This window comes from Octopus bimaculoides, unplaced genomic scaffold (genome assembly GCF_046866305.1).
Source record: "Octopus bimaculoides isolate indiv1 unplaced genomic scaffold, ASM4686630v1 Z0, whole genome shotgun sequence".
NCBI lineage: Eukaryota > Metazoa > Mollusca > Cephalopoda > Octopoda > Octopodidae > Octopus > Octopus bimaculoides.
In genome coordinates this window covers 26016-38940 of record NW_028315420.1, presented here as the reverse complement: position 1 = coordinate 38940, position 12925 = coordinate 26016, and the positions used below count along the sequence as shown (strand labels likewise).

General features: G+C 41.9%; 1 long non-coding RNA gene across 1 annotated transcript in view; it reads left to right on the top strand.

The window, feature by feature from the left end:
- LOC149129040 (uncharacterized) overlaps positions 1–12925 on the top strand; it is a 59174-nt gene that overhangs the window by 25054 nt on the left and 21195 nt on the right. Inside the window, exon 1 of the long non-coding RNA XR_016240539.1 lies at positions 1–12925. This exon is cut by the window's left edge and continues 25054 nt beyond it. This is a non-coding gene — a long non-coding RNA (uncharacterized LOC149129040).

Sequence of the window (12925 nt, the reverse complement as noted above, 5' to 3'; positions counted from 1 at the left end):
TGGGAGGAGGAGAAGAAGATTACAAAAAGAAAGAAGAGAGTTACAGAGAGAAGGATAGAAGGGAGTTTCAGTGGGAAGAGGAGAAGATTACAAAAAGAGAGAAGAGAGTTACAGAGAGAGGGATAGAAGGGAGTTTCAGTGGGAGGAAGAGACGAAGATTACAAAAAGAGAGAACAGCGCTACAGAGAGAGAGAGGGAAAGAAGGGAGTTTCAGTGGGAGGAAGAGAGGAAGATTACAAAAAGATAGAACAGAGCTACAGAGAGAGAGAGAGGGATAGAAGGGTTTTTCAGTGGGAGGAGGAGAAGAAGATTACAAAAAGAGATAAGAGATTTACAGAGAGTGGGATAGAAGGGCACTTCAGTAGGAGGAGGAGAAGATTACAAAAAGAGAGAAGAGAGTTACAGAGAGAGGGATAGAAGGGAGTTTCAGTAGGAGGAGGAGAAGATTACAAAAAGAGAGTAGAGTTTTACAGAGAGAGGGATAGAAGGGAGTTTCAGTAGGAGGAGGAGAAGGTTTCAAAAAGAGAGAAGAGAGCGACAGAGAGAGAGAGGGATAGAAAGGAGTTTCAGTGGGAGGAGGAGAAGAAGATTACAAAAAGATAGAAGAGATTTACAGAGAGAGGGTTAGAAGGGAGTTTCAGTGGGAGGAGAAGAAGAAGATTACAAAAAGAAAGAAGAGAGTTACAGAGAGAAGGATAGAAGGGAGTTTCAGTGGGAAGAGGAGAAGGTTTCAAAAAGAGAGAAGAGAGCGACAGAGAGAGAGAGGGATAGAAAGGAGTTTCAGTGGGAGGAGGAGAAGAAGATTACAAAAAGATAGAAGAGATTTACAGAGAGAGGGTTAGAAGGGAGTTTCAGTGGGAGGAGAAGACGAAGATTACAAAAAGAAAGAAGAGAGTTACAGAGAGAGGGATAGAAGGGAGTTTCAGTGGGAGGAAGTGACGAAGATTACAAAAAGAGAGAACAGAGCTACAGAGAGAGAGAGGGAAAGAAAGGAGTTTCAGTGGAAGGAGGAAAAGATTACAAAAAGAGATAATAGAGTTACAGAGAGAATGATAGAAGGGAGGTTCAGTGGGAAGACAAGATTACAAAAAGAGAGAAGGGAGTTACAGTGAGAGTGATACAAGGGAGTTTCAGTGGGAGGAGGAGAAGATTACAAAAAGAGATAAGATAGTTACAGTTAGAAGGATAGAACGGAATTTCAGTGGGAGGAGGAGAAGAAGATTGCAAAAAGAGAGAACAGAGTTACAGAGAGAGGGATAGAAGGGAGTTTCAGTGGGAGGAAGAGAGGAAGATTACAAAAAGAGAGTTACAGAGAGAAGGATAGAAGGGAGTTTCAGTGGGAGGAGAAGAAGATTACAAAAAGAGATAAGAGAGTTACAGAGAGAAGGATAGAAGGGAGTTTCAGTGGGAAGAGATGATTACAAAAAGAGAGAAGAGAGTTACAGAGAGAGGGATAGAAGGGAGTTTCAGTGGGAAGAGGAGAAGAAGATTACAAAAAGAGAGAAGAGAGTTACAGAGAGAGGGATAGAAGGGAGTTTCAGTGGGAGGAAGAGACGAAGATTACAAAAAGAGAGAACAGATCTACAGAGAGAGAGAGGGAAAGAAGGGAGTTTCAGTGGGAGGAGGAGAAGATTACAAAAAGAGAAAAGAGAGTTACAGAGAGGAGAATAGAAGGGAGTTTCAGTGGAAATAGAAGAAGATTAAAAAAAGAGAGAATAGGGGTTACAGAGAGAAGGACAGAAGGGAGTTTCAGTGGGAGGAGGAGAAGAAGAATACAAAAAGAGAGAAGAGAGTTACAGAGAGAGTGATAGAAGGGAGTTTCAGTGGGAGGAGGAGAAGTTGACAAAAAGAGATAAGAGAGTTACAGAGAGAAGGATAGAACGGAATTTCAGTGGGAGAGGAGAAGATTACAAAAAGAGATTAGAGAGTTACAGAGAGAATGATAGAAGGGAGGTTCAGTGGGAAGACAAGATTACAAAAAGAGAGAAGAAAGTTACAGAGAGAGGGATAGAAGGGAGTTTCAGTGGGAGGAGGAGAAGAAGAATACAAAAAGAGAGAAGAGAGTTACAGAGAGAGGGATAGAAGGGAGTTTCAGAGGGAGGAGGAGAAGATTACAAAAAGAGAGTTACAGAGAGAAGGATAGAAGGGAGTTTCAGTGGGAAGAGATGATTACAAAAAGAGAGAAGAGAGTTACAGAGAGAGGGATAGAAGGGAGTTTCAGTGGGAGGAGGAGAAGATTACAAAAAGAGAGAAGAGAGTTACAGACAGAGGGATAGAAGGGAGTTTCAGTGGGAGGAGGAGAAGATTACAAAAAGAGATAAGAGAGTTACAGAGAGAAGGATAGAAGGGAATTTCAGTGGGAGGAGGAGAAGATGATTACAAAAAGAGAGAAGAGGGTTACAGAGAGAGTGATAGAAGCGAGTTTCAGTGGGAGGAGAAGAAGATTACAAAAAGAGATAAGAGAGTTACAGAGAGAAGGATAGAAGGGAGTTTCAGTGGGAAGAGAAGATTACAAAAAGAGAGAAGAGAGTTACAGAGAGAGGGATAGAAGGGAGTTTCAGTGGGAGGAGGAGAAGATTACAAAAAGAGAGAAGAGAGTTACAGAGAGAGGGATAGAAGGGAGTTTCAGAGGGAGGAGGAGAAGATTACAAAAGGAGAGTTACAGAGACAAGGATAGAAGGGAGTTTCAGTGGGAAGAGGAGAAGAAGATTACAAAAAGAGAGAAGAGAGTTACAGAGAGAGGGATAGAAGGGATTTTCAGTGGGAGCAGATAAACATTACAAAAAGAGATAAGAGAGTTACAGAGAGAAGGATAGAAGTGAATTTCAGTGGGAGGAGGAGAAGAAGATTACAAAAAGAGAGAAGAGAGTTACAGAGAGAGGGATAGAAGGGAGTTTCAGTGGGAAGAGGAGAAGATTACAAAAAGAGAGAAGAGAGTTACGGAGAGAAGCATAGAAGCGAGTTTCAGTGGGAAGAGGAGAAGAAGATTACAAAAAGAGAGAAGAGAGTTACAGAGAGAGGGATAGAAGGGAGTTTCTGTGGGAAGAGGAGAAGAAGATTACAAAAAGAGAGAAGAGAGTTACAGAGAGAGGGATAGAAGGGAGTTTCAGTGGAAGCAGAAGAAGATTACAAAATGAGATAAGAGAGTTACAGAGAGAAGGATAGAAGGGAATTTCAGTGGGAGGAGGAGAAGAAGATTACAGAAAGAGAGAAGAGAGTTTCAGGGAGAGGGATAGAAGGGAGTTTCAGTGGGAAGAGGAGAAGATTACAAAAAGAGAGTTACAGAGAGAAGGATAGAAGGGAGTTTCAGTGGGAAGAGGAGAAGAAGATTACAGAAAGAGAGAAGAGAGTTACAGAGAGAGGGATAGAAGGGTGTTTCAGTGGGAAGAGGAGAAGATTACAAAAAGACAGAAGAGAGTTACAGAGAGAGGGATAGAAGGGAGTTTCAGTGGGAGGAAGAGAGGAAGATTACAAAAAGATAGAACAGAGCTACAGAGAGAGAGAGAGGGATAGAAGGGAGTTTCAGTGGGAGGAGGAGAAGAAGATTACAAAAACAGATAAGAGATTTACAGAGAGAGGGATAGAAGTGAACTTCAGTAGGAGGAGGAGAAGATTACAAAAAGAGAGAAGAGAGTTACAGAGAGAGGGATAGAAGGGAGTTTCAGTAGTAGGAGGAGAAGATTACAAAAAGAGAGAAGAGATTTACAGAGAGAGGGATAGAAGGGAGTTTCAGTAGGAGGAGGAGAAGGTTTCAAAAAGAGAGAAGAGAGCGACAGAGAGAGAGAGGGATAGAAAGGAGTTTCAGTGGGAGGAGGAGAAGAAGATTACAAAAAGAGAGAAGAGATTTACAGAGAGAGGGATAGAAGGGAGTTTCAGTGGGAGGAGGAGAAGATTACAAAAAGAGAAAAGAGAGTTACAGAGAGGAGGATAGAAGGGAGTTTCAGTGGAAACAGATGATTAAAAAAAGAGAGAATAGGGGTTACAGAGAAAAGGTCAGAAGGGAGTTTCAGTGGGAGGAGGAGAAGAAGAATACAAAAAGAGAGAAGAGAGTTACAGAGAGAGGGATAGAAGGGAGTTTCAGTGGGAGAGGAGAAGATTACAAAAAGAGATAATAGAGTTACAGAGAGAATGATAGAAGGGAGGTTCAGTGGGAAGACAAGATTACAAAAAGAGAGAAGGGAGTTACAGTGAGAGTGATACAAGGGAGTTTCAGTGGGAGGAGGAGAAGATTACAAAAAGAGATAAGTTAGTTACAGTTAGAAGGATAGAACGGAATTTCAGTGGGAGGAGGAGAAGAAGATTGCAAAAAGAGAGAACAGAGTTACAGAGAGAGGGATAGAAGGGAGTTTCAGTGGGAGGAAGAGAGGAAGATTACAAAAAGAGAGTTACAGAGAGAAGGATAGAAGGGAGTTTCAGTGGGAGGAGAAGAAGATTACAAAAAGAGATAAGAGAGTTACAGAGAGAAGGATAGAAGGGAGTTTCAGTGGGAAGAGATGATTACAAAAAGAGAGAAGAGAGTTACAGAGAGAGGGATAGAAGGGAGTTTCAGTGGGAAGAGGAGAAGAAGATTACAAAAAGAGAGAAGAGAGTTACAGAGAGAGGGATAGAAGGGAGTTTCAGTAGGAGGAGGAGAAGATTACAAAAAGAGAGAAGAGATTTACAGAGAGAGGGATAGAAGGGAGTTTCAGTAGGAGGAGGAGAAGGTTTCAAAAAGAGAGAAGAGAGCGACAGAGAGAGAGAGGGATAGAAAGGAGTTTCAGTGGGAGGAGGAGAAGAAGATTACAAAAAGAGAGAAGAGATTTACAGAGAGAGGGATAGAAGGGGGTTTCAGTGGGAGGAGGAGAAGAAAATTACAAAAAGAAAGAAGAGAGTTACAGAGAGAAGGATAGAAGGGAGTTTCAGTGGGAAGAGGAGAAGAAGATTACAAAAAGAGAGAAGAGAGTTACAGAGAGAGGGATAGAAGGGAGTTTCAGTGGGAGGAAGAGACGAAGATTACAAAAAGAGAGAACAGAGCTACAGAGAGAGAGAGGGAAAGAAGGGAGTTTCAGTGGGAGGAGGAGAAGTTGACAAAAAGAGATAAGAGAGTTACAGAGAGAAGGATAGAACGGAATTTCAGCGGGAGAGGAGAAGATTACAAAAAGAGAAAAGAGAGTTACAGAGAGGAGGATAGAAGGGAGTTTCAGTGCAAATAGAAGAAGATTAAAAAAAGAGAGAATAGGGGTTACAGAGAGAAGGACAGAAGGGAGTTTCAGTGGGAGGAGGAGAAGAAGAATACAAAAAGAGAGAAGAGAGTTACAGAGAGAGTGATAGAAGGGAGTTTCAGTGGGAGGAGGAGAAGTTGACAAAAAGAGATAAGAGAGTTACAGAGAGAAGGATAGAACGGAATTTCAGCGGGAGAGGAGAAGATTACAAAAAGAGATTAGAGAGTTACAGAGAGAATGATAGACGTGAGGTTCAGTGGGAAGACAAGATTACAAAAAGAGAGAACAGAGTTAGAGAGAGAGGGATAGAAGGGAGTTTCAGTGGGAGGAGGAGAAGAAGAATACAAAAAGAGAGAAGAGAGTTACAGAGAGAGGGATAGAAGGGAGTTTCAGAGGGAGGAGGAGAAGATTACAAAAAGAGAGTTACAGAGAGAATGATAGAAGGGAGTTTCAGTGGGAAGAGGAGAATATTACAAAAAGAGATAAGACAGTTACAGAGTGAGGGATAGAAGGGAGTTTCAGTGGGAGGAGGAGAAGATTACAAAAAGAGAAAAGAGAGTTACAGAGAGGAGGATAGAAGGGAGTTTCAGTGGAAACAGATGATTAAAAAAAGAGAGAATAGGGGTTACAGAGAAAAGGACAGAAGGGAGTTTCAGTGGGAGGAGGAGAAGAAGAATACAAAAAGAGAGAAGAGAGTTACAGAGAGAGGGATAGAAGGAAATTTCAGTGGGAGGAGAAGAAGATTACAAAAAGAGAGAAGAGAGTTACAGAGAGAGGGATAGAAGGGAGTTTCAGTGGGAAGAGGAGAAGATTACAAAAAGAGAGTTACAGAGAGAAGGATAGAAGGGAGTTTCAGTGGGAAGAGGAGAAGAAGATTACAGAAAGAGAGAAGAGAGTTACAGAGAGAGGGATAGAAGGGTGTTTCAGTGGGAAGAGGAGAAGAAGATTACAAAAAGACAGAAGAGAGTTACAGAGAGAGGGATAGAAGGGAGTTTCAGTGGGAGGAAGAGAGGAAGATTACAAAAAGATAGAACAGAGCTACAGAGAGAGAGAGAGGGATAGAAGGGAGTTTCAGTGGGAGGAGGAGAAGAAGATTACAAAAAGAGATAAGAGATTTACAGAGAGAGGGATAGAAGTGAACTTCAGTAGGAGGAGGAGAAGATTACAAAAAGAGAGAAGAGAGTTACAGAGAGAGGGATAGAAGGGAGTTTCAGTAGGAGGAGGAGAAGATTACAAAAAGAGAGAAGAGATTTACAGAGAGAGGGATAGAAGGGAGTTTCAGTAGGAGGAGGAGAAGGTTTCAAAAAGAGAGAAGAGAGCGACAGAGAGAGAGAGGGATAGAAAGGAGTTTCAGTGGGAGGAGGAGAAGAAGATTACAAAAGGAGAGAAGAGATTTACAGAGAGAGGGATAGAAGGGAGTTTCAGTGGGAGGAGGAGAAGAAGATTACAAAAAGAAAGAAGAGAGTTACAGAGAGAAGGATAGAAGGGAGTTTCAGTGGGAAGAGGAGAAGAAGATTACAAAAAGAGAGAAGAGAGTTACAGAGAGAGGGATAGAAGGGAGTTTCAGTGGGAGGAAGAGACGAAGATTACAAAAAGAGAGAACAGAGCTACAGAGAGAGAGAGGGAAAGAAGGGAGTTTCAGTGGGAGGAGGAGAAGTTGACAAAAAGAGATAAGAGAGTTACAGAGAGAAGGATAGAACGGAATTTCAGCGGGAGAGGAGAAGATTACAAAAAGAGAAAAGAGAGTTACAGAGAGGAGGATAGAAGGGAGTTTCAGTGCAAATAGAAGAAGATTAAAAAAAGAGAGAATAGGGGTTACAGAGAGAAGGACAGAAGGGAGTTTCAGTGGGAGGAGGAGAAGAAGAATACAAAAAGAGAGAAGAGAGTTACAGAGAGAGTGATAGAAGGGAGTTTCAGTGGGAGGAGGAGAAGTTGACAAAAAGAGATAAGAGAGTTACAGAGAGAAGGATAGAACGGAATTTCAGCGGGAGAGGAGAAGATTACAAAAATAGATTAGAGAGTTACAGAGAGAATGATAGACGGGAGGTTCAGTGGGAAGACAAGATTACAAAAAGAGAGAACAGAGTTAGAGAGAGAGGGATAGAAGGGAGTTTCAGTGGGAGGAGGAGAAGAAGAATACAAAAAGAGCGAAGAGAGTTACAGAGAGAGGGATAGAAGGGAGTTTCAGAGGGAGGAGGAGAAGATTACAAAAAGAGAGTTACAGAGAGAATGATAGAAGGGAGTTTCAGTGGGAAGAGGAGAATATTACAAAAAGAGATAAGACAGTTACAGAGAGAGGGATAGAAGGGAGTTTCAGTGGGAGGAGGAGAAGATTACAAAAAGAGAAAAGAGAGTTACAGAGAGGAGGATAGAAGGGAGTTTCAGTGGAAACAGATGATTAAAAAAAGAGAGAATAGGGGTTACAGAGAAAAGGACAGAAGGGAGTTTCAGTGGGAGGAGGAGAAGAAGAATACAAAAAGAGAGAAGAGAGTTACAGAGAGAGGGATAGAAGGGAGTTTCAGTGGGAGAGGAGAAGATTACAAAAAGAGATAATAGAGTTACAGAGAGAATGATAGAAGGGAGGTTCAGTGGGAAGACAAGATTACAAAAAGGGAGAAGGGAGTTACAGTGAGAGTGATACAAGGGAGTTTCAGTGGGAGGAGGAGAAGATTACAAAAAGAGATAAGATAGTTACAGTTAGAAGGATAGAACGGAATTTCAGTGGGAGGAGGAGAAGAAGATTGCAAAAAGAGAGAACAGAGTTACAGAGAGAGGGATAGAAGGGAGTTTCAGTGGGAGGAAGAGAGGAAGATTACAAAAAGAGAGTTACAGAGAGAAGGATAGAAGGGAGTTTCAGTGGGAGGAGAAGAAGATTACAAAAAGAGATAAGAGAGTTACAGAGAGAAGGATAGAAGGGAGTTTCAGTGGGAAGAGATGATTACAAAAAGAGAGAAGAGAGTTACAGAGAGAGGGATAGAAGGGAGTTTCAGTGGGAAGAGGAGAAGAAGATTACAAAAAGAGAGAAGAGAGTTACAGAGAGAGGGATAGAAGGGAGTTTCAGTGGGAGGAAGAGACGAAGATTACAAAAAGAGAGAACAGATCTACAGAGAGAGAGAGGGAAAGAATGGAGTTTCAGTGGGAGGAGGAGAAGATTACAAAAAGAGAAAAGAGAGTTACAGAGAGGAGGATAGAAGGGAGTTTCAGTGGAAATAGAAGAAGATTAAAAAAAGAGAGAATAGGGATTACAGAGAGAAGGACAGAAGGGAGTTTCAGTGGGAGGACGAGAAGAAGAATACAAAAAGAGAGAAGAGAGTTACAGAGAGAGTGATAGAAGGGAGTTTCAGTGGGAGGAGGAGAAGTTGACAAAAAGAGATAAGAGAGTTACAGAGAGAAGGATAGAACGGAATTTCAGCGGGAGAGGAGAAGATTACAAAAAGAGAAAAGAGAGTTACAGAGAGGAGGATAGAAGGGAGTTTCAGTGGAAATAGAAGAAGATTAAAAAAAGAGAGAATAGGGGTTACAGAGAGAAGGACAGAAGGGAGTTTCAGTGGGAGGAGGAGAAGAAGAATACAAAAAGAGAGAAGAGAGTTACAGAGAGAGGGATAGAAGGGAGTTTCAGAGGGAGGAGGAGAAGATTACAAAAAGAGAGTTACAGAGAGAATGATAGAAGGGAGTTTCAGTGGGAAGAGGAGAATATTACAAAAAGAGATAAGACAGTTACAGAGAGAGGGATAGAAGGGAGTTTCAGTGGGAGGTGGAGAAGATTACAAAAAGAGAAAAGAGAGTTACAGAGAGGAGGATAGAAGGGAGTTTCAGTGGAAACAGATGATTAAAAAAAGAGAGAATAGGGGTTACAGAGAAAAGGACAGAAGGGAGTTTCAGTGGGAGGAGGAGAAGAAGAATACAAAAAGAGAGAAGAGAGTTACAGAGAGAGGGATGGAAGGGAATTTCAGTGGGAGGAGGAGAAGAAGATTCCAAAAAGAGAGAAGAGAGTTACAGAGAGAGGGATAGAAGGGAGTTTCAGTGGGAAGAGGAGAAGATTACAAAAAGAGAGTTACAGAGAGAAGGATAGAAGGGAGTTTCAGGGGGAAGAGGAGAAGAAGATTACAGAAAGAGAGAAGAGAGTTACAGAGAGAGGGATAGAAGGGTGTTTCAGTGGGAAGAGGAGAAGAAGATTACAAAAAGACAGAAGAGAGTTACAGAGAGAGGGATAGAAGGGAGTTTCAGTGGGAGGAAGAGAGGAAGATTACAAAAAGATAGAACAGAGCTACAGAGAGAGAGAGAGAGGGATAGAAGGGAGTTTCAGTGGGAGGAGGAGAAGAAGATTACAAAAAGAGATAAGAGATTTACAGAGAGAGGGATAGAAGTGAACTTCAGTAGGAGGAGGAGAAGATTACAAAAAGAGAGAAGAGAGCGACAGAGAGAGAGAGGGATAGAAAGGAGTTTCAGTGGGAGGAGGAGAAGAAGATTACAAAAAGAGAGAAGAGATTTACAGAGAGAGGGATAGAAGGGGGTTTCAGTGGGAGGAGGAGAAGAAGATTACAAAAAGAAAGAAGAGAGTTACAGAGAGAAGGATAGAAGGGAGTTTCAGTGGGAAGAGGAGAAGAAGATTACAAAAAGAGAGAAGAGAGTTACAGAGAGAGGGATAGAAGGGAGTTTCAGTGGGAGGAAGAGACTAAGATTACAAAGAGAGAGAACAGAGCTACAGAGAGAGAGAGGGAAAGAAGGGAGTTTCAGTGGGAGGAGGAGAAGTTGACAAAAAGAGATAAGAGAGTTACAGAGAGAAGGATAGAACGGAATTTCAGCGGGAGAGGAGAAGATTACAAAAAGAGAAAAGAGAGTTACAGAGAGGAGGATAGAAGGGAGTTTCAGTGGAAATAGAAGAAGATTAAAAAAAAGAGAGAATAGGGGTTACAGAGAGAAGGACAGAAGGGAGTTTCAGTGGGAGGAGGAGAAGAAGAATACAAAAAGAGAGAAGAGAGTTACAGAAAGAGTGATAGAAGGGAGTTTCAGTGGGAGGAGGAGAAGTTGACAAAAAGAGATAAGAGAGTTACAGAGAGAATGATAGACGGGAGGTTCAGTGGGAAGACAAGATTACAAAAAGAGAGAACAGAGAGAATGATAGAAGGGAGTTTCAGTGGGAAGAGGAGAATATTACAAAAAGAGATAAGACAGTTACAGAGAGAGGGATAGAAGGGAGTTTCAGTGGGAGGAGGAGAAGATTACAAAAAGAGAAAAGAGAGTTACAGAGAGGAGGATAGAAGGGAGTTTCAGTGGAAACAGATGATTAAAAAAAGAGAGAATAGGGGTTACAGAGAAAAGGACAGAAGGGAGTTTCAGTGGGAGGAGGAGAAGAAGAATACAAAAAGTGAGAAGAGAGTTACAGAGAGAGGGATAGAAGGGAATTTCAGTGGGAGGAGGAGAAGAAGATTACAAAAAGAGAGAAGAGAGTTACAGAGAGAGGGATAGAAGGGAGTTTCAGTGGGAAGAGGAGAAGATTACAAAAAGAGAGTTACAGAGAGAAGGATAGAAGGGAGTTTCAGTGGGAAGAGGAGAAGAAGATTACAGAAAGAGAGAAGAGAGTTACAGAGAGAGGGATAGAAGGGAGTTTCTGTGGGAAGAGGAGAAGATTACAAAAAGAGAGAAGAGCGTTACAGAGAGAGGGATAGAAGGGAGTTTCAGTGGGAAGAGGAGAAGATTACAAAAAGAGAGAAGAGAGTTACGGAGAGAGGGATAGAAGGGAGTTTCAGTGGAAGCAGAAGAAGATTACAAAATGAAATAAGAGAGTTACAGAGAGAAGGATAGAAGGGAATTTCAGTGGGAGGAGGAGAAGAAGATAACAAAAAGAGAGAAGAGAGTTACAGAGAGAGGGATAGAAGGGAGTTTCAGTGGGAAGAGGAGAAGATTACAAAAAGAGAGTTACAGAGAGAAGGATAGAAGGGAGTTTCAGTGGGAAGAGGAGAAGAAGATTACAGAAAGAGAGAAGAGAGTTACAGAGAGAGGGATAGAAGGGAGTTTCTGTGGGAAGAGGAGATGATTACAGAAAGAGAGAAGAGAGTTACAGAGAGAGGGATAGAAGGGAGTTTCAGTGGGAAGAGGAGAAGATTACAAAAAGAGAGAAGAGAGTTACGGAGAGAAGCATAGAAGCGAGTTTCAGTGGGAAGAGGAGAAGAAGATTAGAAAAAGAGAGAAGAGAGTTACAGAGAGAGGAATAGAAGGGAGTTTCTGTGGGAAGAGGAGAAGAAGATTACAAAAATAGAGAAGAGAGTTACAGAGAGAGGGATAGAAGGGAGTTTCAGTGGAAGCAGAAGAAGATTACAAAATGAGATAAGAGAGTTACAGAGAGAAGGATAGAAGGGAATTTCAGTGGGAGGAGGAGAAGAAGATTACAAATAGAGAGAACAGAGTTACAGAGAGAGGGATAGAAGGGAGTTTCAGTGGGAAGAGGAGAAGATTACAAAAAGAGAGTTACAGAGAGAAGGATAGAAGGGAGTTTCAGTGGGAAGAGGAGAAGAAGATTACTGAAAGAGAGAAGAGAGTTACAGAGAGAGGGATAGAAGGGAGTTTCAGTGGGAAGAGGAGAAGAAGATTACAAAAAGAGAGAAGAGAGTTACAGAGAGAGGGATAGAAGGGAGTTTCAGTGGGAGGAAGAGAGGAAGATTACTAAAAGATAGAACAGAGCTACAGAGAGAGAGAGAGGGATAGAAGGGTTTTTCAGTGGGAGGAGGAGAAGAAGATTACAAAAAGAGATAAGAGATTTACAGAGAGAGGGATAGAAGGGAACTTCAGTAGGAGGAGGAGAAGATTACAAAAAGAGAGAAGAGAGTTACAGAGAGAGGGATAGAAGGGAGTTTCAGTAGGAGGAGGAGAAGATTACAAAAAGAGAGTAGAGATTTACAGAGAGAGGGATAGAAGGGAGTTTCAGTAGGAGGAGGAGAAGGTTTCAAAAAGAGAGAAGAGAGCGACAGAGAGAGAGAGGGATAGAAAGGAGTTTCAGTGGGAGGAGGAGAAGAAGATTACAAAAAGAAAGAAGAGAGTTACAGAGAGAAGGATAGAAGGGAGTTTCAGTGGGAAGAGGAGAAGATTACAAAAAGAGAGAAGAGAGTTACAGAGAGAGGGATAGAAGGGAGTTTCAGTGGGAGGAAGAGACGAAGATTACAAAAAGAGAGAACAGCGCTACAGAGAGAGAGAGGGAAAGAAGGGAGTTTCAGTGGGAGGAAGAGAGGAAGATTACAAAAAGATAGAACAGAGCTACAGAGAGAGAGAGAGGGATAGAAGGGTTTTTCAGTGGGAGGAGGAGAAGAAGATTACAAAAAGAGATAAGAGATTTACAGAGAGTGGGATAGAAGGGCACTTCAGTAGGAGGAGGAGAAGATTACAAAAAGAGAGAAGAGAGTTACAGAGAGAGGGATAGAAGGGAGTTTCAGTAGGAGGAGGAGAAGATTACAAAAAGAGAGTAGAGTTTTACAGAGAGAGGGATAGAAGGGAGTTTCAGTAGGAGGAGGAGAAGGTTTCAAAAAGAGAGAAGAGAGCGACAGAGAGAGAGAGGGATAGAAAGGAGTTTCAGTGGGAGGAGGAGAAGAAGATTACAAAAAGATAGAAGAGATTTACAGAGAGAGGGTTAGAAGGGAGTTTCAGTGGGAGGAGAAGAAGAAGATTACAAAAAGAAAGAAGAGAGTTACAGAGAGAAGGATAGAAGGGAGTTTCAGTGGGAAGAGGAGAAG